We start from the raw sequence: 19,561 nt of genomic DNA, 5'->3' as shown, positions 1-19,561 counted from the left end.
CTTCACATAGTTCTATAACGGTTTACGTCCCACAGAGCTCTACTAGAGACAAGCCCGGAGATCGTGCTGACCAGGAAAATTGCTGCACGTCTGTCAGAGCACGTTGAGTTTCACAGGCAGTGTGTGGGTGAGCATTATGCTGTTGTAACAACACATAACCTGCCTGTAGTAAGAACGGCAAAAGCACTGGCCTAACAACATTCTGCACGTAGCGAGAGCTTTTTACTGTCCCCTCCATAAACACCAAAGGTGAACGAGAGTTGTAACTTACCGCACTCTAGACCATAAGGCCTGAATGAGGCTAGCGTGTCTTGGAGTGAATGCACTCTACGAGACAGCGCTCATCTGGTCAGGTTCGTACAGTCAGACCATCACTTGCGGTCAGATACAATCTGCTCTAATGGCTGAAGACCATGGCGCGTCATTCCATCTTACATGTGATCCTCTGACGAACCCATTCGAGTCGTGCACGTCGAAGCTGCAGCGTGAGAGACTGGGTAGAGGTGTGCGTGACCTTTGTCCAACTGCTAATAACCGGTTCGAAACAGTACTTACTGACCCTTCTGTGCTGTGTCAGCTGTACGATCTGCCACTCCTGCCCTTACAACACGACGATCCTGGCGGGCGTTCGTGATGCGTGGACGTCCAAAACCGCGTCGAAGTGTGAGAGAACGTTCACATGATCACCGATACCAATACTGTTGCACAACTGACGAACCACGTCCGACTTGTGTGGCGATCCTCCGAAAGGACCTTCCCACCAGCCGGAAGACCACAGTAGGCTGTAGGAAGCACGAGTTCGTCTCCGTGGTATGGTTGCTTGCTTGCTTCACACATTTGCACCACCATGAGCCTTCTGGCCGTGAGGATTCTCTATTAAAGGGTAGATACAGATGGTGCTCTGGTAGCTATGCCAGCACACTATTTGTTGGCGGACGAATTTGAAACCATTAGCACTACATGTGCTGTACCGCAGGTGGCATATGCCATCACGAGTTCGAAATCTAAACAGTGTTTGCAGGTATGCTAACATTTTCCGCCGGTGTAATGGATCCTGCAAGCTCTGTACAGCATTCCAAGACACAAAAAATGTATGAGGTGGAGATCTAGTCGAAGGTGAATGGGTACAGTTAGGAAACATAAATGAATGAATATAACTGAAGACCATAAGCATACCCGTAATATATGGACGTCTGCACCCTTTACGCACTTGTGTTTGTAAAGTGGCAGGTAAAGATTACGACGACGTCAAATGTGACCAGCGTGGGTTTCCGAAGCGTCATTTGACTTCCATGCTTCTTCTAAAAGAAAAAAAAATGTTTCAAATGGCTCTGAGCAGTATGGGACTTAACATCTGAGGTCATCAGTCCCCTAAAACTTATAACTACTTAAGGGTCTCCGGAACGCCCTATACTTGCAATGTTAAAATAACGCTTATAAATTACATCTTTCCTCACAAAGTATTTGAGGTAGGAAGTTGAACTTTTTACAGATTATTTATTAGAATATGGGGTACAACTTAACACAGGGATTTTACAAAATTTTAGTTCAGTTATTAAAGATGATTTTTTTTTCAATTGTAATGAAAATTCACAACATTTTTTTGCAATTTTTTATTTATATATTCAAAAATATACAGTTTTTTGGAAAAAGGCTGTGTTAAATTATGCAGAAGGTACTGTGTAACATTTACTGAAAGTTTGAAACAAATATGTTTGGAAGATCCTTAGAAAACATGTAATTAGTATGAGAAAATAAAAGTTTTGGGAATCGAGCGACAAAGATTGGATTAACGTTTTAGTGCATTCCAGGTTTCTAGGATGGATTATCTTCATCCTCTGCAAACTCCTCCTCCAGCTTCCTCTCGTTCCTCCTCCTGTTTACTCTTGCTTGTATTTCTAGACTCTTTACAGCCCTGTCTGCAGCCCGAAGGCGTTCCTTGTCTAAAGCAAGCATCGCTCGTACCATGTTAGAACCTATCTTCATTCCCATATTTCTAAATACCTTTGGCTTTCCAACATTTCTTCTTTTCTTAAAAGCCTTCAGAGGATTTCTACTAACTTTACTTTTACTCATTATTATACTTCAACAAAACAGAGACTCAAGAAACAGAATTAATTACGAATATTTTCTAGATAACGACAGAGTAAATAAACATGAAACACTCGACAATCACACCAGCGATATATATTGAACCATCACAGGTTAGCCACAACACATACTTTATCTCACATCACTAAAATGTACCTGATGAACACGGACGTAAATAATAACACCATTTGACAGCAGTTTAACAGCGCCACAGTGGGTCACGCCCATGTAGAACACATTTCAAAAAAAATTTAAAAATAGTTGTAGTCTTCGGAACTGAATAAATTATATATCTATTAAAAGGTAATAGTCTGCAGATTCAGAAAACGCAAAAAAGTAAAAATTGAACTTTTCATGATTTTGAGCCTTTCCGGAGCCCCTTAAAGGACATCACACACATCCATACCCGAGGGAGGATTCGAACCTGCGACCGTAGCTGTCGCGCGGTTCCAGACTGAAGCGCCTAGAACAACTCGGCCACACCGGCATGATGCACTTTTCATAAGCTGCTGTGTAATATAGCAGCTCCGCAAATCTGTCAGGGGCCCCACGAAGGTAGCTCTTGTGGTTGGAAAGGTTTCCTCGCTCAAAAGTCCAATGAATAAGATTGTTATCGGGCTCTTTGCATACGGTATTACGCCTGCGCAGTATATCAGGTGGACAATTACGAAGTTGAATTATTGCAGCCCAGATAAACAGTATCTGCCACACTCGCTGTTCGACATTTGGCGTTGCCAGTCACTGCTTTTATCAGTTACGCAACGTGCGCGATAGCAAAAGCGCGAATTTCCGCACAAACAACACTGCCGTTGAGCGCGGAACGCAAACGAGCCTGCTGATAGGGCAGACGGCGGTCGTTACGTCAGTGATCGGAGGCGGGGCCACGGAGGCGCCGAGGCCACAGCGGCCAGCAGTGCTCGTGGAGGCGGCGGCAGCGCTGCAGCTGAGCTGAAGCGAGGTGAGTGGCACGCATCCCGCCTCTGGCATTTCGATGAAGCCAGTCCGGTGCGCGAATTGGGTCGCTCTGATGTAATCGCTGGGCAGCCTATCAAGGCCCGCCAAATGCCTCTCCCAGCCGGCCCCAATATCGTGGTCCCACGTCTCCAACAGTGCACAGGACCTGCCCTGTACTACATTTTTCTCTGTGTGTTTCGCGCGCAGCGAGCATATACAGTGGGGCGTGGGATTACAGCCTTTAAGTAAACTGTCACTGAAAGGTGTGACATGATGTTCAGTACGCTTGATAACTTTGTGACTAAGAAGATGTGTGAATATTCCGAATAAGAGTGGTGTTTTTATGTTTACGCCTCGCTCTTTTGTGTTCCGGTTTTTAGCAGTGGTATAGCTATTTTCCAAGTAGTGTGAAGGTGACTGTGTAAAATCAAGTCATTGTATCTAGCATAAAGGAATTTTGCAACTACCAACATCGACTAGGTTAACAGACTTCCATTTATAGTTCATATCTCTGTAGTGCCCAACTACACTCAGGAAAAAATTAACCAAAAAATAACTACCTGAGACAAATTAAATTTCAGGGAAACATTTAACTAGGTAACGTATTAAAGTGATTAACATTGCAAGATCACAGTTTGATGTAAACGCGAGATAAGCCACACAAATGCGAAATGCTGCTGCATTAATAACCTGTGTAACCGTCCGTATGTTGAGTGCATTGTGTTGTACAAGTGTCGGATGTCAGTTACTGGGCTGAATTTACACGCCTGCTGCCCTTGGTCGCTCAATACAAAAAAATGGTTCAAATGGCTCTGAGCACTATGGGACTTAACATCTATGGTCATCAGTCCCCTAGAACTTAGATCTACTTAAACCTAACTAACCTAAGGACATCACACAACACCCAGCCATCACGAGGCAGAGAAAATCCCTGACCCCGCCGGGAATCGAACCCGGGAACCCGGGCGTGGGAAGCGAGAACGCTACCGCACGACCACGAGATGCGGGCTCGCTCAATACACGCACGGCCAATGCTAGTTGTGGATGACGCTGGACTTGTCGTCAATGTGTACTCGATTAGAGATAGATCTGGCGATAGAGCACCTCAAGACAATATGTAGACGCACTGTAGAGCATGCTGGGTTGGAAGAGCAGTATGTGGGCTAGCGTTATCCTGTTGGAAAACAGCCCCTGAAATTTCTGTTCATGAATGGCAGCATGACAGGTCCAGTCACAAGATTGGCGTACAGCTTTGCAGTATGGGTGAGATGGATAACCACGAGAGTGCTCTGCAGTCGCACGAAATCGCATCATAGGTCATAACTGCAGCTACAGGCCCACTGTTCCTAGCGTCCGCAGCTCGTAGTCTAGTGGTTAGCGTTGCTAGCAGTGGATCACGGTGCCCCGGGTTCAATTCCCAGGCGGGTTGGGGATTTTCTCTTCCTAGGGACTGGGTGTTTATGTTGTTCTCATCATTATTCCTGACAGTGGCTAGATTGGGCTGTGTAAAAAATTGGACTGAAACAATTGGGACTTTGTACGGGCGCTGATGACCGCGTAGTTGAGCGCCCCACAAGCCAAATAACATCATCAACTGTTTCCAGCATTCAGACAGGTTGCTTACAGGCCCTCAACTGGTCTCCTTCTAACCAACAAATGGCCATCGCTGACACCGAGGCAGAAACAGCTTTCATCAGAAATCACTATAGACATCTACCGTGCCTTCCAATGAGGTGTCACGTGACACTCCTGTAGAGCAAATGGCTGTGGTTGGGGGTCGGTGGAACGCACGCTACAAGGCGTCTGGGTCGGAGCTCTGCTTGAAGTAACCGATTTGTAACAGTTCGTTGTGTCACTGTGGTGCCAGCCGACGCAAAAATTGCTGGTGCAGATGCCGCAACCAGTCCGAAACGCGGCCTTCTTGGGACTGAACCTTCTCGTGACCACGTCTGACAGCAACCACGCACAATTGCTACGCTACACTTTACTGCGGTATCGCAGGAGAAACATCCAGCTTCTCCTAGCCCTACTACAAGACCTCGTTCAAAGCGAGTGAAGCCTTCATAATGGCTGCTTTGTCGACTTACAGGCAATCAGCTCACCATTTCGAATCTAAAAGATAATTATAATCTTGACTGACATCAACTCAATACTTCCAATCTCAAAGATAATTAACGCTCACGACAGTTACATCATCTATTTAAAGCAAACCTGATTTGCACCTTTCATATTGGACCTGCTGGCACCACTCTTATGCGACTCGCGCGAAATTTGAATAGACATCATCTTTCAGAAGTAAAAACACGCCTACTAACTTTTGTTTACGTCGCACTACTCGTTCTTGGTGCTGCGATTTTTTTCCTTCGATGTTTAACGTTATGTGTCGGTAGCTTGACTTTAACACTGAAATATGAATTTTTGATCAGTTTAACGAAAGAGATTATAAGAACTACGTCAACAAAAGTTATACAGAGATAATGCAACCGAAATCAATCAGTTGCTGCTGAGACCATAAAATTAGGATATTAGGCACTAAAAAAGTAGACGAATTTTGCTATTTTGGCAGCAAAGTAACTGGCGACCGTTGTTTTATAAAGTTGAGGTGCGCATAGATATAAAATCATTTCAGAAAGAGAATTATTTGTTAACAACGAATGTAAATTGACTTATTAGAATCTCTTATGCGACTCGCGCGAAATTTGAATAGACATAATCTTTCAGAAGTAAAAACACGCCTACTAACTTTTGTTTACGTCGCACTACTCGTTCTTGGTGCTGCGATTTTTTTCCTTCGATGTTTAACGTTATGTGTCGGTAGCTTGACTTTAACACTGAAATATGAATTTTTGATCAGTTTAACGAAAGAGATTATAAGAACTACGTCAACAAAAGTTATACAGAGATAATGCAACCGAAATCAATCAGTTGCTGCTGAGACCATAAAATTAGGATATTAGGCACTAAAAAAGTAGACGAATTTTGCTATTTTGGCAGCAAAGTAACTGGCGACCGTTGTTTTATAGAGGATAAAAGTTGAGGTGCGCACAGATATAAAATCATTTCAGAAACAGAATTATTTGTTAACAACGAATGTAAATTGACTTATTAGAATCTCGTTTGTGGAAGTATTTGACTGGAGTGAAGCTTGTATGCAAGTAAAATGTGGGCAGTGAACGCTGCAAACGAGTGGATAATGGAAGATTTACAAATGTGGCATTACAGAATAACGCTGTTAGTGGTCTGCATCGTTTAATGAAGAGGCACTAAATCTAATCGAAGAGAAAACAGCTTTATGGTACAACTTAGTTAAAAGAAGTAATAGGATAATGGAACACATTATGAAGGTTCAATGAACAGTTAATTTAGTGTTTGAGGGAAGTTTCGATGGTACAAACTGAAGGGAAGGAACAAGCCTTGAGTACAGCAAGAAGTTTGAAGTCGATGTAGGCTGCAGTAGATGTCCACAGATGGAAACGTGCACAGGATAAACTAGCATGAGCTACTGCATCTACACATTTTGCGGAATGAAGGCGATCACATAAACATGAACAACAACATTTACAAATAGCAATGATACTTTATAAGTGCTCATCACCTTTATCTAGATTAACGACTGGCATATTCTTGTAACTGACTAATGTATTAGACTAGAGACGTACAGTACCGCCGCCAATGGTAAAATATTTGTTTATCTTTCGGCCGTATGTTTTAACTGAGTCCCGCAAAGTTCACCTGTAGCTGATGCCCCCTATTTACTATCGAAAAACCAGCACTGATCTTTTGCGATACTGCACCTGCCTTATCTAATTGTGTCAATGTATCTTAACTCCGAATTTAAGAAAAATCCTGTACAAAGTTGAAAGTAAATAAAAACTGATTGTAAACCAGTCGAAGCCGCTATTTATTTATATCTTTTGTAATGATTTTCAGTTAAATTACTGTCTTCAGAGCAAACTGTCCACGGTGAAGAGGTAGCGTTTGCAGTATTTATCAAGTAAAGAAGTTGTGTAAAGCACACATTGCTGAAACATAGTGTGAGGTATTCCTTCGTGAATGCAGCCAACATTGCGTTTTCGTCATAAGAAAAACTGTCCTGAGGATGGTCTTTTAACTGAAATCCGTCTCCAAGTATAAATAAAAAGTTACTTGCGCTATTTTTTATTAGTTTTTGTTAATCAGTTGCTGTGGATCCGTAGACTCTATGTCAAAATTACAAAAACGCATAAAAATCACGTGATGCTCAGTCGCTCACGCTACATTAACTTCCCACAAATAATATCTTCAGTAGAACTGTCAAGATACCCGTGGCTTTAGAGGGTTTTTCTAAATTGCTTCGTTGTGTTACCCGAAACGGTGGATCAGAATGAACATCCTTTGTGTCCGAACGTGAAGCGGTGATGGCTGCATATTTGGATACATTGCTGACACGTATACTAATGCAAACCAAACTGTATTCTCCATTGTATTCCCTTTCACCATTAACTTACAGTGACCACACCTTGAGATATTATGTATTACCACTGTTAATATACCAGCACTATAAGATTTTACATTTTGGTAATAAATAACTAAACAATAAGAAAGCAAAACTAAACCATCCCAACCTAGCAAAATTCTAATCAAATTAGGACTCTTTAATTAAAAACCCTATTGAGAGAATAAATATTAAAACAACAATAAAACAATAATAATAAAACGATTTATATAATAAGCGAGGCGGCGCTCTCATTAACGCTAGAACTCCAAAGGAGGGAAATGTTACACTGCTACTGAGCCGCGATAAATGTTACTACTCGACGTTTTATTCAAAGGAAGACACAATTTACAGGTTATGCATTAGTTAAATACAACTATTAGATCTCCAATGTTGTTACAAACCAAGTTAAGTAGAAAATTTCCTGTTTTATACTCAACTGTGATGGTAAAATTTTGCGAGGGTTTAGGAATCTAGAGTTAAGGCACTCTATTCGGATTCGGAAGGGACAAGATTTAAGTCCCCGACTGGCTATCATCGTTTAAGTTTATCGTGGCTACTGCTGATGAATGCCAAAACGGTTTATGCAGTGAGGTCACAGCCGTTTCTACTCACCCAAACTCACCGAGCATAAGATTCATTGCTAACGTCATCATCCTGATATTACTTCCTTCTCTTTGATGTATTTTGCTTGTAAAACTTCGCTAGTCGTGTCTGGTTCGGAATCAATATAATACCAAACGCAAGAAGTCTACTTCCACTGCCACTTTCCTCACAGTACGAGTATTTTTAGAACTGAGATCGCCAACGGCCGTTATTTGTAGTGCGAATATACAGAGTAATGCAGGTATCCCTACCGATGTCGTTTTAAGCAACCTGCCATGTTATATCTGGCCTCCAAATACGCGAGCTTTTCATATTCCCTCGCTCGCTACGCGAAAACTATTAATTGTATAGAAGAAATGAACAGGACCTTTCTGTGGGAAATTTAATGTAGTTAACTTTTACAGTGGGATGCGTTTCCGTTAGAGGCCACAGTTTTCGAGTTATTCAAGAAAAACGTACAAAAGTGACCTTTAAACGCACCTACATCGCCACATTCCTCCGTCAATAGTCAGGGTTTCTAGTATGTTGTTCGTGACATTCCGCCATACCTATGTACCAACATTTCCCACTACACTAACTGTTCCCGATATTCGACTTTTATGGTCTCAATTGATTGGAATTCTACGCCACCAGCATAGTCGGCTACTTCGTTACCATTATTAATTTAAATGTGGCTACGAGGGTAATTAAAAGGAAACGACTTTTGTTACGGTAGCGCTAAACCTAGCGACATTGACAATTCGATCCAAAGGTAACCATTAAAAGTACAGTTCTTCCATAATTCCTACAGCCGTAATTTTTTGTACAGGGGGGAGAGCCATCAACAATATACTAGTTATCCTGACCGCTGGGAACTGAGTGTGGGAGTGGGGGGTGCATTTGAAGGTCACTTTTGTACATTTTTGTCGTATAACTGAGAAACTACAGCCTCCAGCGAAAATGTATGACAGTACAAAATTGAACTACGCTAAATTTCCTACAAAAATGTCCTGTTCATTTCTCCTGTAGGACTGATAGTTCGCACAAAGCGAGCAGAGAGTATGAAAATATCGCGCGTATTTTTTTTTTTTTTTTTTTTTTTTTGATACTAGATATAACATTGCGGTTTGCATAAAACGACGTCGGTAGGGGCAGTTGTATCTCACTGTTTCCTCGGTATGACATGAGGAGCTGTTGCTGCTATTCAGACGAGGCGAGTACAGGCAAGACTGCAGCCGGCCACCGCTGCGCCGTGCTGTGTGCGGCACCTCTGCAGGGCGCTGGGAGGCTCGGAGCGGCCTTGCCGTGGCGGCCTTGGGCGCGAGGCCGCCGGTCACGGCTGACCACGGTCTCGCTCATCTGCGTCTCACACGTGGCGGCAGCCCGCAGCCGCGGTCCAGGGAAGAACGCGGATACAGCTTACCGTGCTGGAGCTGCTTACACTGCTTGCTGGCTGTACTACGATGCTCGCTTTAATACTTCTCATTCAGAATTTTTTTTTCTTTTCTACAATGACAACAGAAATATGATAAGAAAAATATCCGCTACCAGTCACAATAAAAGATTATTTATTTGTCACACGACCGGTTTCGGACTTGCGCCCATCTTCCGGTGTTTATACATTCATATACATGTTTATACTGTTGCAGATCACTGTATAAGTACAAAAAAATTATTTGCTGGTGATCACACAGATACAAGTGGGACAATTGTAAGTGGTAAGGCAGCATTTGACGAAAATATGCATCTGTGCTTACATAAAGACGAAGCACCATTATTACAGTTATGCTGTGGTGATAGTTTTGCCACTTACAAGGGAACCACCCCATCGCACCCCCCTCAGATTTAGTTATAAGTTGGTACAGTGGATAGGCCTTGAAAAACTGAACACAGATCAATTGAGAAAACAGGAAGAAGTTGTGTGGAACTGTTAAAAAATAAGCAAAATATACAAACTGAGTAGTTCATGGGAAGATAGGCAACATCAAGGAGGATGGGAACGCAGGAGCGACGTGGTCTCGTGGTAACGTGAGCAGCTGCGGAACGATAGGTCCTCGGTTCAAATCTTCCATCGAGTGAAAAGTTTAGTTTTTTATTTTCAGTTTATGTGACAAACTCTTATGTTTTCATCACTTTTTTGGGAGTGATTATCACATCCACAAGAAAACCTAAATCGGGCAAGGTAGAAGAATCTTTTTACCCATTCGCCAAGTGTACAAGTTAGGTGGGTCGACAACATATTCCTGTCATGTGACGCACATGCCGTCACCAGTGTCGTATAGAATATATCAGATGTGTTTTCCTGTGGAGGAATCGGTTGACCTATGACCTTGTGATCAAATGTTTTCGGTTCCCATTGGAGACGCACGTCCTTTCGTCTACTAATCGCACGGTTTTGCGGTGCGGTCACAAAACAGACACTAAACTTATTACAGTGAACAGAGATGTCAATGAACGAACGGACAGATAATAACTATGCAAAAATAAAGAAAGTAAAATATTCATTCGAGGGAAGACTTGAACCAAGGACCTCTTGTTCAGCAACTGCTCACGCTACCACGGGACCACGGCGCTCCTAAGCTTACATTGTCCATTATGATGCTTATGTGGCTCATGGACTACACAGTTTGTATATTTTGCTTATTTTTTCACAGTTCCACACAACTTCTTCCTGTTTTTTCAATTGATCTCTGTTCAGTTTATCAAGGCCTATCCACTGTGCCAACTTATAACTAAATCTGAGGGGGGTGCGATGGGGAGGTTCCCTTGTTAGTTACACACTTATGGTCATTTTCACTTCCATATTACAGTTTCACCAAGTATAGCTTCATATTACACAATTATGATGTGAACTCGTGGAATACGCTATGTTTACATACAAACATGTGGGTTGTGGTCAAAGAACTTAGATGTAGCAGATGTAAAGATGTTTCTCATACAGAAACTTGTAGGTTATGGTCAAAGAACATAGCCACAGGTTTTTTCCTCCTTGTGAATCTGATTTAGTAGGTGTGCACTGTTTCTTTTTGATTTTGTTCTTAAGTTTGTCAATCACATCTGGGTTGTATCCATTTCTCCGTGCAATTTATATTATAATGTTAATATTCATCATGGTGGCTGAGTGGGATTTTATGTATACGATTAAGTGTGGATCTGAAGAATGCCATTTTGAGTTGTGCTGGATGACATGAGGAGTTGTTAATGACAACGTCACTTCAGATCCACACTTAATAACCTTTTATTGTGGCTGGTAGCGGATATTTTTCTACAACCCATAAAGGAACAGTCATGGTGTTCAACAGCATCCACTATGAATAAAATTCATGAAATATGAAAACTTCACAAGAGAAACAAACTGACGAAAATGGCAAGTGTTACCTCATGAAGCACCAGTCCTGTATTTATCAAAATTTGCAGAATTATACCACAATAACGGATATTCAGTGCTTAAGTTTCATTCTGTTCGTCACAGATCCATCATCGATAGCGTCCATCATTAAAATCAGTACGAATTTATGTTATTTATTTATCGTGTGGTCTTTGCAGCACAATATTAAATATATTGCACACAAATAATACACGTAATTTACAAACAGACATAAATTTTTAATATCATCAATGGCGTCAGCATGGAAAGTACCGCGTTAGGCCCTCGTGGTCTATTCTGTAACAATGTGACGAACGGTTTGCCTAGTGGCTCCACAGTTGCAGTTTGAAGATGGAACCTCATCCCGTCTTTGAAGAGAGTCCATGCTCCTGCCATGATTGGTGCGTGTTCTGTTAAACATTGTCCACGTTCTGCGAGATTAGTCAAAGGCCGAGTGTTTCTTTCTAATGGCCTCGCTCGTGGTCGTGCGGTAGCGTTCTCGCTTCCCACGCCCGGGGTTCCCGGGTTCGATTCCCGGCGGGGTCAGGGATTTTCTCTGCCTCTTGATGGCTGGGTGTTGTGTGATGTCCTTAGGTTAGTTAGGTTTAACTAGTTCTTTGTTCTAGGGGACTGATGACCATAGATGTTACGTCCCATAGTGCTCAGAGCACATTTCTTTGTAATGCAGAGCAAGTTCTGGCAATGTGGAGGGCAAGCCTCTCTGTCCAGCCTCGGTCTCGTGAGTCTGTTACATCGAACTGAGAAGTGTGCAGTTCCATTGCTGATTTCGTTGACTTTTCTTGATCGAAGTCGGTTTCTTTGCAGGATAATCACATCTTGAGGGTCAGGAGCTGCATGTTGCCCTGTATGCGTTTAAACGCGCGGATTACAGCTGCTTTTCGTTGAAGTCCAGGCGACGGAATGCGGATCAGTATGGACAGCTATTCGTCGGGGGTTGATCCTACAAGGGGAGGCCACGGCGTTGGGATCACAGATTTTCTTCAAACCTTGTTAGACCATCAAAACAACATAATGTGCAAGCAGTAAGGTGCCCTTCTCTCGAAATTCCGAGAAAATCGCAAGAGAAATTTTACACGTCTATTATATAACTGATGTGTCTGTGCGTAGGTGTCACACGTTAAGAGTTCATGACGATCATGTGGCGCCGGCACGGTAGCTCAGTGTGTTCGGTCTGCAGCAAAATACTGAGAGTTTGGATCATCGATGAACTTGAACGGGTGACAAGGGACGTCCGCCCCGAAAAAAATGCAACGAACATTACCAAACAAAATGAGATTAAAAAAAAGGGGTTAGCGTGTCTGAGGCGACAGTTCAACTCCCTCTCAAACATAATTTTTGATCTATATTGTTTTCGTCACTGCTCTTATTATTTACTTATGTGACATTTGAGAGGTAATGTAACTAAAAAGAAACACCTGTATCTGCATGATAGTTAATTTCATGTAATTTGACAACTTACTAGTTTTAATTAAATTTAAGTAGTAGAACGAAAATTTTTATAACTATTGACAAGTAAATGGAGAAGCGCCCGCCCAGCTAGCCGCGCCGTCTAACGCGCTGCTTCCTGGGCGGGAAGGTTTGATGGTCCACGGCACGAATCCACCCGTCGGATTAGTGTCGAGGACTGGCGTGCCGGCCGGCCTGTGGATAGTTTTTAAGGCGGTCTTTCATCTGCCTCAGCGAATGCGGGTTGGTTCCCCTTGTTCAGACTCAGTTACACTATGTCGGCGACTGCTGCGCGAACACCGTTTTCACGTACGCCTACACCATGATTACCACGCAAACATTTGGGGCTACACTCGTCTAGTATGGGACGTTCCCGGGAAGGGGGGTGGGAAGGGGAGGGGGGTCCACTGGGGACCGAACGGCACAATAACCCTGGGTTCGGTGTGGGGCGGCGGTGGAGTGGGTGGACTGTGGACTGCTGCGGCTCGTTGTCGAATTGTGAACCACTGAGGGCAATGGCGGGACGAAGCCTCTCCGACGTTTCTAGGTTCCCGGTTCAATACACAATACACATTTCACGCGCGTGAAGAAGCGCATAGAGTTTTCCTGAAAAAGTACACCTGTCGTGATTTGCGAAATCCCTTACACATGCAGTATCGTAGGGTAGGGTACCCGGAAGTACTTTGCACCTCGACACTTCGACGTGAGACATTGCTAATGAGTCAACAACGAATAACGTAGGTGCAATTTTTTTGAAAATCACAGAATTTACACTTCTAATACAAAAATGAAGGTTTGTGCAGGAGTCAAACCGTCGTCTCATACACGTTCGTCTGAGGTGGCTCGAACGCTAACCACCCGACCGCCATGAACTCTAACGTCCGGTCGGAGGGGGTCCGATAGCCGTTCAGTTCCAGTCATTCCACCAAAAAGGAGGTACACGGCTCGTGTTGTCTGTAGATCCACCATCCCTACACGGTGAATACCGCGGTTCGATCCCGTCCTCATTGTTGCTTTGTGCCAGGAAGGGTTCTCAAGGCAAGAGTCCTGGTTCTCGGAGTGAACCAAAGCGATGTTGTTCGGACATGGAGGAGGTACTGAGAGACAGGAACTGTCGATGACATGCCTCGCTCAGGCCGCCCAAGGGCTACTACTACAGTAAACGACCGCTACCTATGAATTATGGCTAGGAGGAACCCAGAAGGCAACGCCACCACGTTCAACAATGTTTTTCGTGCAGGCACAGGACGTCGTGTTAAGACTCAAACTGCGCAATAGGCTGCATGATGCGCATCTTCACTCCTGACGTCCATGGCGAGGTCCATCTTTGCAACCACGACACCATGCTGCGCGGTACAGATTGGCGCAACAACTTGTCGAATGGATCACTCAGGATTGGCATCACGTTCTCTTCACTGATGAGTGGCGCAGATGCCACGTCGGAGACGTGTTTGCAGCCAACCCTTCAGGCTGAACGCCTTAGACACACTGTCCAGCGAGTACAGCAAGGTGGAGGTTCCCTGCTGTTTCGGGTGGCATTATGTGGGTCCGACGAACGCAGCTGATAGTCATGGAAGGTGCCGTAAGGGCTGTACGATACGTGAATGCCATCCTCCAACCGATAGTGCAACCATATCGGCAGCATATTGACGAGGCATTCATCCTCATGGACTACAATTCGCTCCCCCATCGTGCGCATCTTGTGAATAATTTCCTTCAAGATAACGACATCGCTCCACTAGAGTGACCAGCATGTTCACCAGACATGAATCCTATCGAACATGCCTGGGATAGATTGAAAATGGTTGTTTATGATCGTCGTGACCCACCAACCACCCTGAGGGATCTAAGCTGAATCGTCATTGAGGAGTGGGACAATCTGGACCAACAGTACCTTGATGAACTCGTATGAGCGACGAATACAGGCATGCATCAATGGAAGAGGACGTGCTACTGGGTTTTAGAAGTACCGCTGTGCACAGCAGTCTGGACCCTCACCTCTGAAGGTCCCTCTGTATGGCGGTACAACATGCAATGTATGGTTTTCATGAGCAATAAAAAGGGCAGAAATGATGTTTATGTTGATCTCTATTCCAACTTTCTGTACAGGTTCCGGAACTCGCGGAACCGAGGTGATGCAAAACTTTTTTTGATGTGTGTACTTGCACATTATGTTGTTTTAGTGGCCTACTAAAGGTATACAGGGTGAGTCACCTAACGTTACCGCTGGATATATTTCGTAAACCACATCAAATACTGACGAACCGATTCCACAGACCGAACGTGAGGAGAGGGGCTAGTGTAATTGTTTAATACAAACCATAAAAAAATGCACGGAAGTATGTTTTTTAACACAAACCTACGTTTTTTTAAATGAAACCACGTTAATTTTGTTAGCACATCTGAACATATAAACAAATACGTAATCAGTGCCGTTTGTTGCATTGTAAACTGTTAATTACATCCGGAGATATTGTAACCTAAAGTTGACGCTTGAAACCTCCGACGTTCAGTTGCGTGTTGTAACAAACACAGGCCACGGTCGGCGAGCAGCATCTGCAGGGACATGTTTACGATGACGACCGTGTTTACGAGTGTGGCTGTAGTGCACTGTTGTGGTTTGGTCTAGCTGTCGCAGTGTCCGCATGTAGCGCTTGCTGCTATTGTTATTCTGCATTCGTCTCTGCACGCAGACCCACTGTAGTACACCGTGTTAACAGACGTTTGTGATAGTGTAGTGTTGTAGGAACTGTGACCATGGTGTATTCGAACTCTGAAAAGGCGGAGATGATACTCATCTATGGCGAGTGTCGACGAAATGCGGCTGAAGCCTGCAGGGTGTATGCAGAACGGTACCCGGACAGAGAGCATCCAACGTGCCGCACATTGCAAAACATATACCGCCAACCGTATGCAACGGGTATGGTCGTAGCACGCAAACGGGTCCGTAACAGGCCCGTCACAGGAGAAGCGGGTGCAGTTGGTGTGTTAGCTGCTGTTGCCATGAACCCACACATGAGTACACGGGACATTGCGAGAGCCGGTGGACTGAGTCAAAGTAGTGTCACGTGCATACTGCATCATCACCGCTTTCACCCGTTTCATGTGTCGCTACATCAACAATTACATGGTGATGACTTTAATCATCGAGTGCAATTCTGTCAATGGACATTAACAGAGAATGCGTTGCAGTTATATCTGTTTACCGATGAAGCGGGTTTCACAAACCACGGGGCAGTGAATCTACGGAACATGCATTACTGGTCAGTGGACAATCCTCATTGGCTCAGACAGGTAGAGCGACAGCGACCGTGGACTGTAAATGTATGGTGCGGAATCATTGGCGACCACCTCATTGGTCCTCACTTCATTGCAGGGGCCCAAACAGCTGCAACATACATCGCGTTTCTACAGAATGATCTGCCAACGTTGCTCGAAAATGTCCCACTGGAAACTCGTCGACGTATGTGGTATCAGCATGATGGTGCACCTGCACATTCCGCAATTAACACTAGGCTGACCCTTGACAGGATGTTCGACGGGCGTTTCTTAGGACGTGGAGGACGCATAAATAGGCCAGCCCGTTCTCCTGATCTTACAAAAATGGTTCAAATGGCTCTGAGCACTATGGGACTTAACATCTGAGGTCATCAGTCCCCTAGAACTTAGAACTACTTAAACCTAACTAACCTAAGGACATCACACACATCCATGCCCGAGGCAGGATTCGAACCTGCGACCGTAGCGGTCACGCGGTTCCAGACTGTAGAGCCTAGAACCGCACGGCCACACCGGTCGGCTCTGATCTTACACCTCTGGACTTCTTTCTGTGGGGTACGTTAAAGGAGAATGTGTACCGTGATGTGCCTGCAACCGCAGAGGATAGGAAACAACGTATTGTGGCAGCCTGCGGCGACATTACACCAGATGTACTGCGGCGTGTATGACATTTATTACGCCAGAGATTGCAATTGTGTGCAGCAAATGATGGCCACCACATTGAACATCTATTGGCCTGACATGTCGGGACACACTCTATTCCACTCCGTAATCGAAAACGGAAACCACGTGTGTACGTGTACCTCACCCCTCATGGTAATGTACGTGTGCGTCAGTGAAAAAGACCAATAAAAAGGTGTTAGCATGTGAACGTAATGTGTGTAATGTGCTGTTCCAGTCTCTTCTGTACCTAAGGTCCATCACCGTTCCCTTTGGATCCGTACGTAATTCGGTGCTCTCCGATACACACGATCGAACAGCGGAGGAGAGGTACTCAAGCGTCAACTTTAGGTTACAATATCTCCGGTTGTAATTAACATTTTACAATGCAACAAACGGCACTGATTACGTATTTGTTTATATGTTCAGATGTGCTAACAAAACTGACGGGGTTCCATTTAAAAAAACGTAGGTTTGTGTTAAAAAACATACTTCCGTGCATTTTTGTATGGTTTGTATTAAACAATTACACTAGCCCCTCTCCTCACGTTCGGTCTGTGGAATCGATTCGTCAGTATTTGATGTGGTTTACGAAATACATCCAGCGGTAATGTTGGGTGACTCACCCAGTATAAAGTTTGACGTAAATCAGCGATCCCACTATCCCAACGTTGTGGCCTCCCTCTTGTTGGTTTTCCGCCCATAATCTTCTTTGTGTTGTTCAGTTCAGCGTCGAGAGTTTGTGTTTATGCACTATTGAGCCGTACACGAGTACCATATTTCGCAGAAGAGTAGACAAACCAAGTACTGAAGTACACAGAGTTTTGGTAGGGGAGTGAGGTTGTTCCCCATAGCAGTTTGTATCTTCGCAACGAGGTTTTTCACATGCTTCTTGTAGGACAGTGTCACATCCAATGTGACCCCTAGATGTTTTGGGTGCTGATTGTGGTGAAGTTGCCTGTCACCAAAATAGATCTAGAGCTGTCAGTTCGCCACTCTATTGCACAAATGAAAGGAAGTCTATCTGTTTCTTAGTGGAGTTTGGCTTAATTCTCCATCTCCGAAAACATGTTACCATTATCGCAAGATCAGATGTTAAGATGGCTTCCGTTTCTTCAAAATTTCGAAGTTCCACTATCGGCACCCGGTCATCAGCGTATTCAAACTGAAAGTATGTTTTTACTTATTTTTATCATTTAAACACTGACCTACAGAATTTTCAGTGACAAACTCAACTCAAGCCTAACCTATTCATGTATTACCCACAATATACAAGCCCAACGCAATCTGACTGCTATACAGTGACAACATGACATCCAGGAATTAACACAAAAGAATGACCCTGAATTGCAAGAAATGCTAACAATAATCAAAATCCTAAAAATATGAAATTAAAGAAATATGAAACATCTTCAACTTTGTTAATTGCCTAAACTCATTTCAGTCACGACCACCATTTTTTTATAAGTCACTTACCTCACAGAAAATCTTTGTAACACGAACTACAGCAATTACAGCAAGCAGCTACTACAGCCAGCTAAATAAAAAGATTCTAACTACTATAGACTCTAACAACTAGGAGGTATACGGTTAGCAAAAGAAAGATTTTGTTGAAGAGCAAACAATGTATTTAGAAAATTTTACCTTATTCATGTGACATCCAGTTCCAAAAATTATACAGTTGTCAATAATTTCACAACCCAAACATTACCAACGACATCCATCTTCATTTTACATTCCCTTGCGTCTCACTTTACAATACATGTCCCACCAACAAAGAGTCTCCACTAAGTAAAAACATGTCCACTAGCTAACTGCTAGCCCGTCCAACCACACAATCTCTTGCCGAGGGCGCAGAGCGCTGTCAGCGTTATTAATACAGTCTATAGCGCTGCCAACATGCAAACAGGCTACTCACAAAACTTACGAGATCTAGTTTTAGGTATATCGTAGATGTACAGATTAAACCAGAGTGGAGCGAGGACAAATCCCCGAGAAAAATCCCTGAGAAATTCCATCATTTAGCGTCTTTGAAGAGCTTATCCTATTGCTCAGTACGACCTATAATGACCTTCTTGCAAGCATCCTATTAATAATCTCTTCATGGGATTGTATGAATCAGTTTGTAGAGAAGACCATGTCTACATAATATAAATGGAGTTAACGTTTTTACTTTTGAAACCTGCTCCTATGTACGTCGTAAGTGACATTATCTGGTCTGTACAGATTCTTTCTGGGCGAAAACCATCTGGTTCAATCGGAATTTTCTCATGTATTGTAGCCGAGATTCTTTTGTAGATGGCTCTTTCAAGAAGCTTGTATACTGAGCTCAGAAGGGCTACTGGGGGGGGGGGGGGGGATGGGGAGGGGTAGCTTTTCGGCTCGTTGCTTCGTTTTCCTGGCTTAAGGACAGCGATGACGTTAGACACTTTCATCCCTCTCAGGATTCTCCCTCTCTTCATGCTGTCAGTAAAGAGCTCTGCTAGCAATTTTTTGTTATTTTTACCACAGTTCGGGAGGAACTCGGATGAATTCCACTAGACCCTCGTGCCTCTCCAGCTTTAACTTCTTGGAGGGCCACTGGTATTTCCTCGACACTAAATGGCTGCGGAAATACGGTCTGGTCAGGCCTAGATGTCTTCAGAGTAGGGAATTCATGTTTGATATGGGTAGCGTGTGCTTTG

At 43.7% G+C, this 19,561-nt stretch overlaps 1 protein-coding gene across 1 annotated transcript in view; it reads left to right on the top strand.

The window, feature by feature from the left end:
* Positions 1–2,919: 2,919 nt before the first annotated feature.
* The window catches only part of LOC126195173 (uncharacterized), a 57,009-nt gene continuing 40,367 nt past the window's right edge, over positions 2,920–19,561 (top strand). The window contains exon 1 of the mRNA XM_049933688.1: positions 2,920–3,049. The gene's annotated coding sequence lies outside the window, so the exon portion shown is untranslated. The remainder of the gene's footprint in view (positions 3,050–19,561) is intronic.

Source organism: Schistocerca nitens, chromosome 1 (genome assembly GCF_023898315.1).
Source record: "Schistocerca nitens isolate TAMUIC-IGC-003100 chromosome 1, iqSchNite1.1, whole genome shotgun sequence".
Taxonomy (NCBI): domain Eukaryota; kingdom Metazoa; phylum Arthropoda; class Insecta; order Orthoptera; family Acrididae; genus Schistocerca; species Schistocerca nitens.
This window is presented reverse-complemented; position numbering and strand designations above follow the sequence as displayed.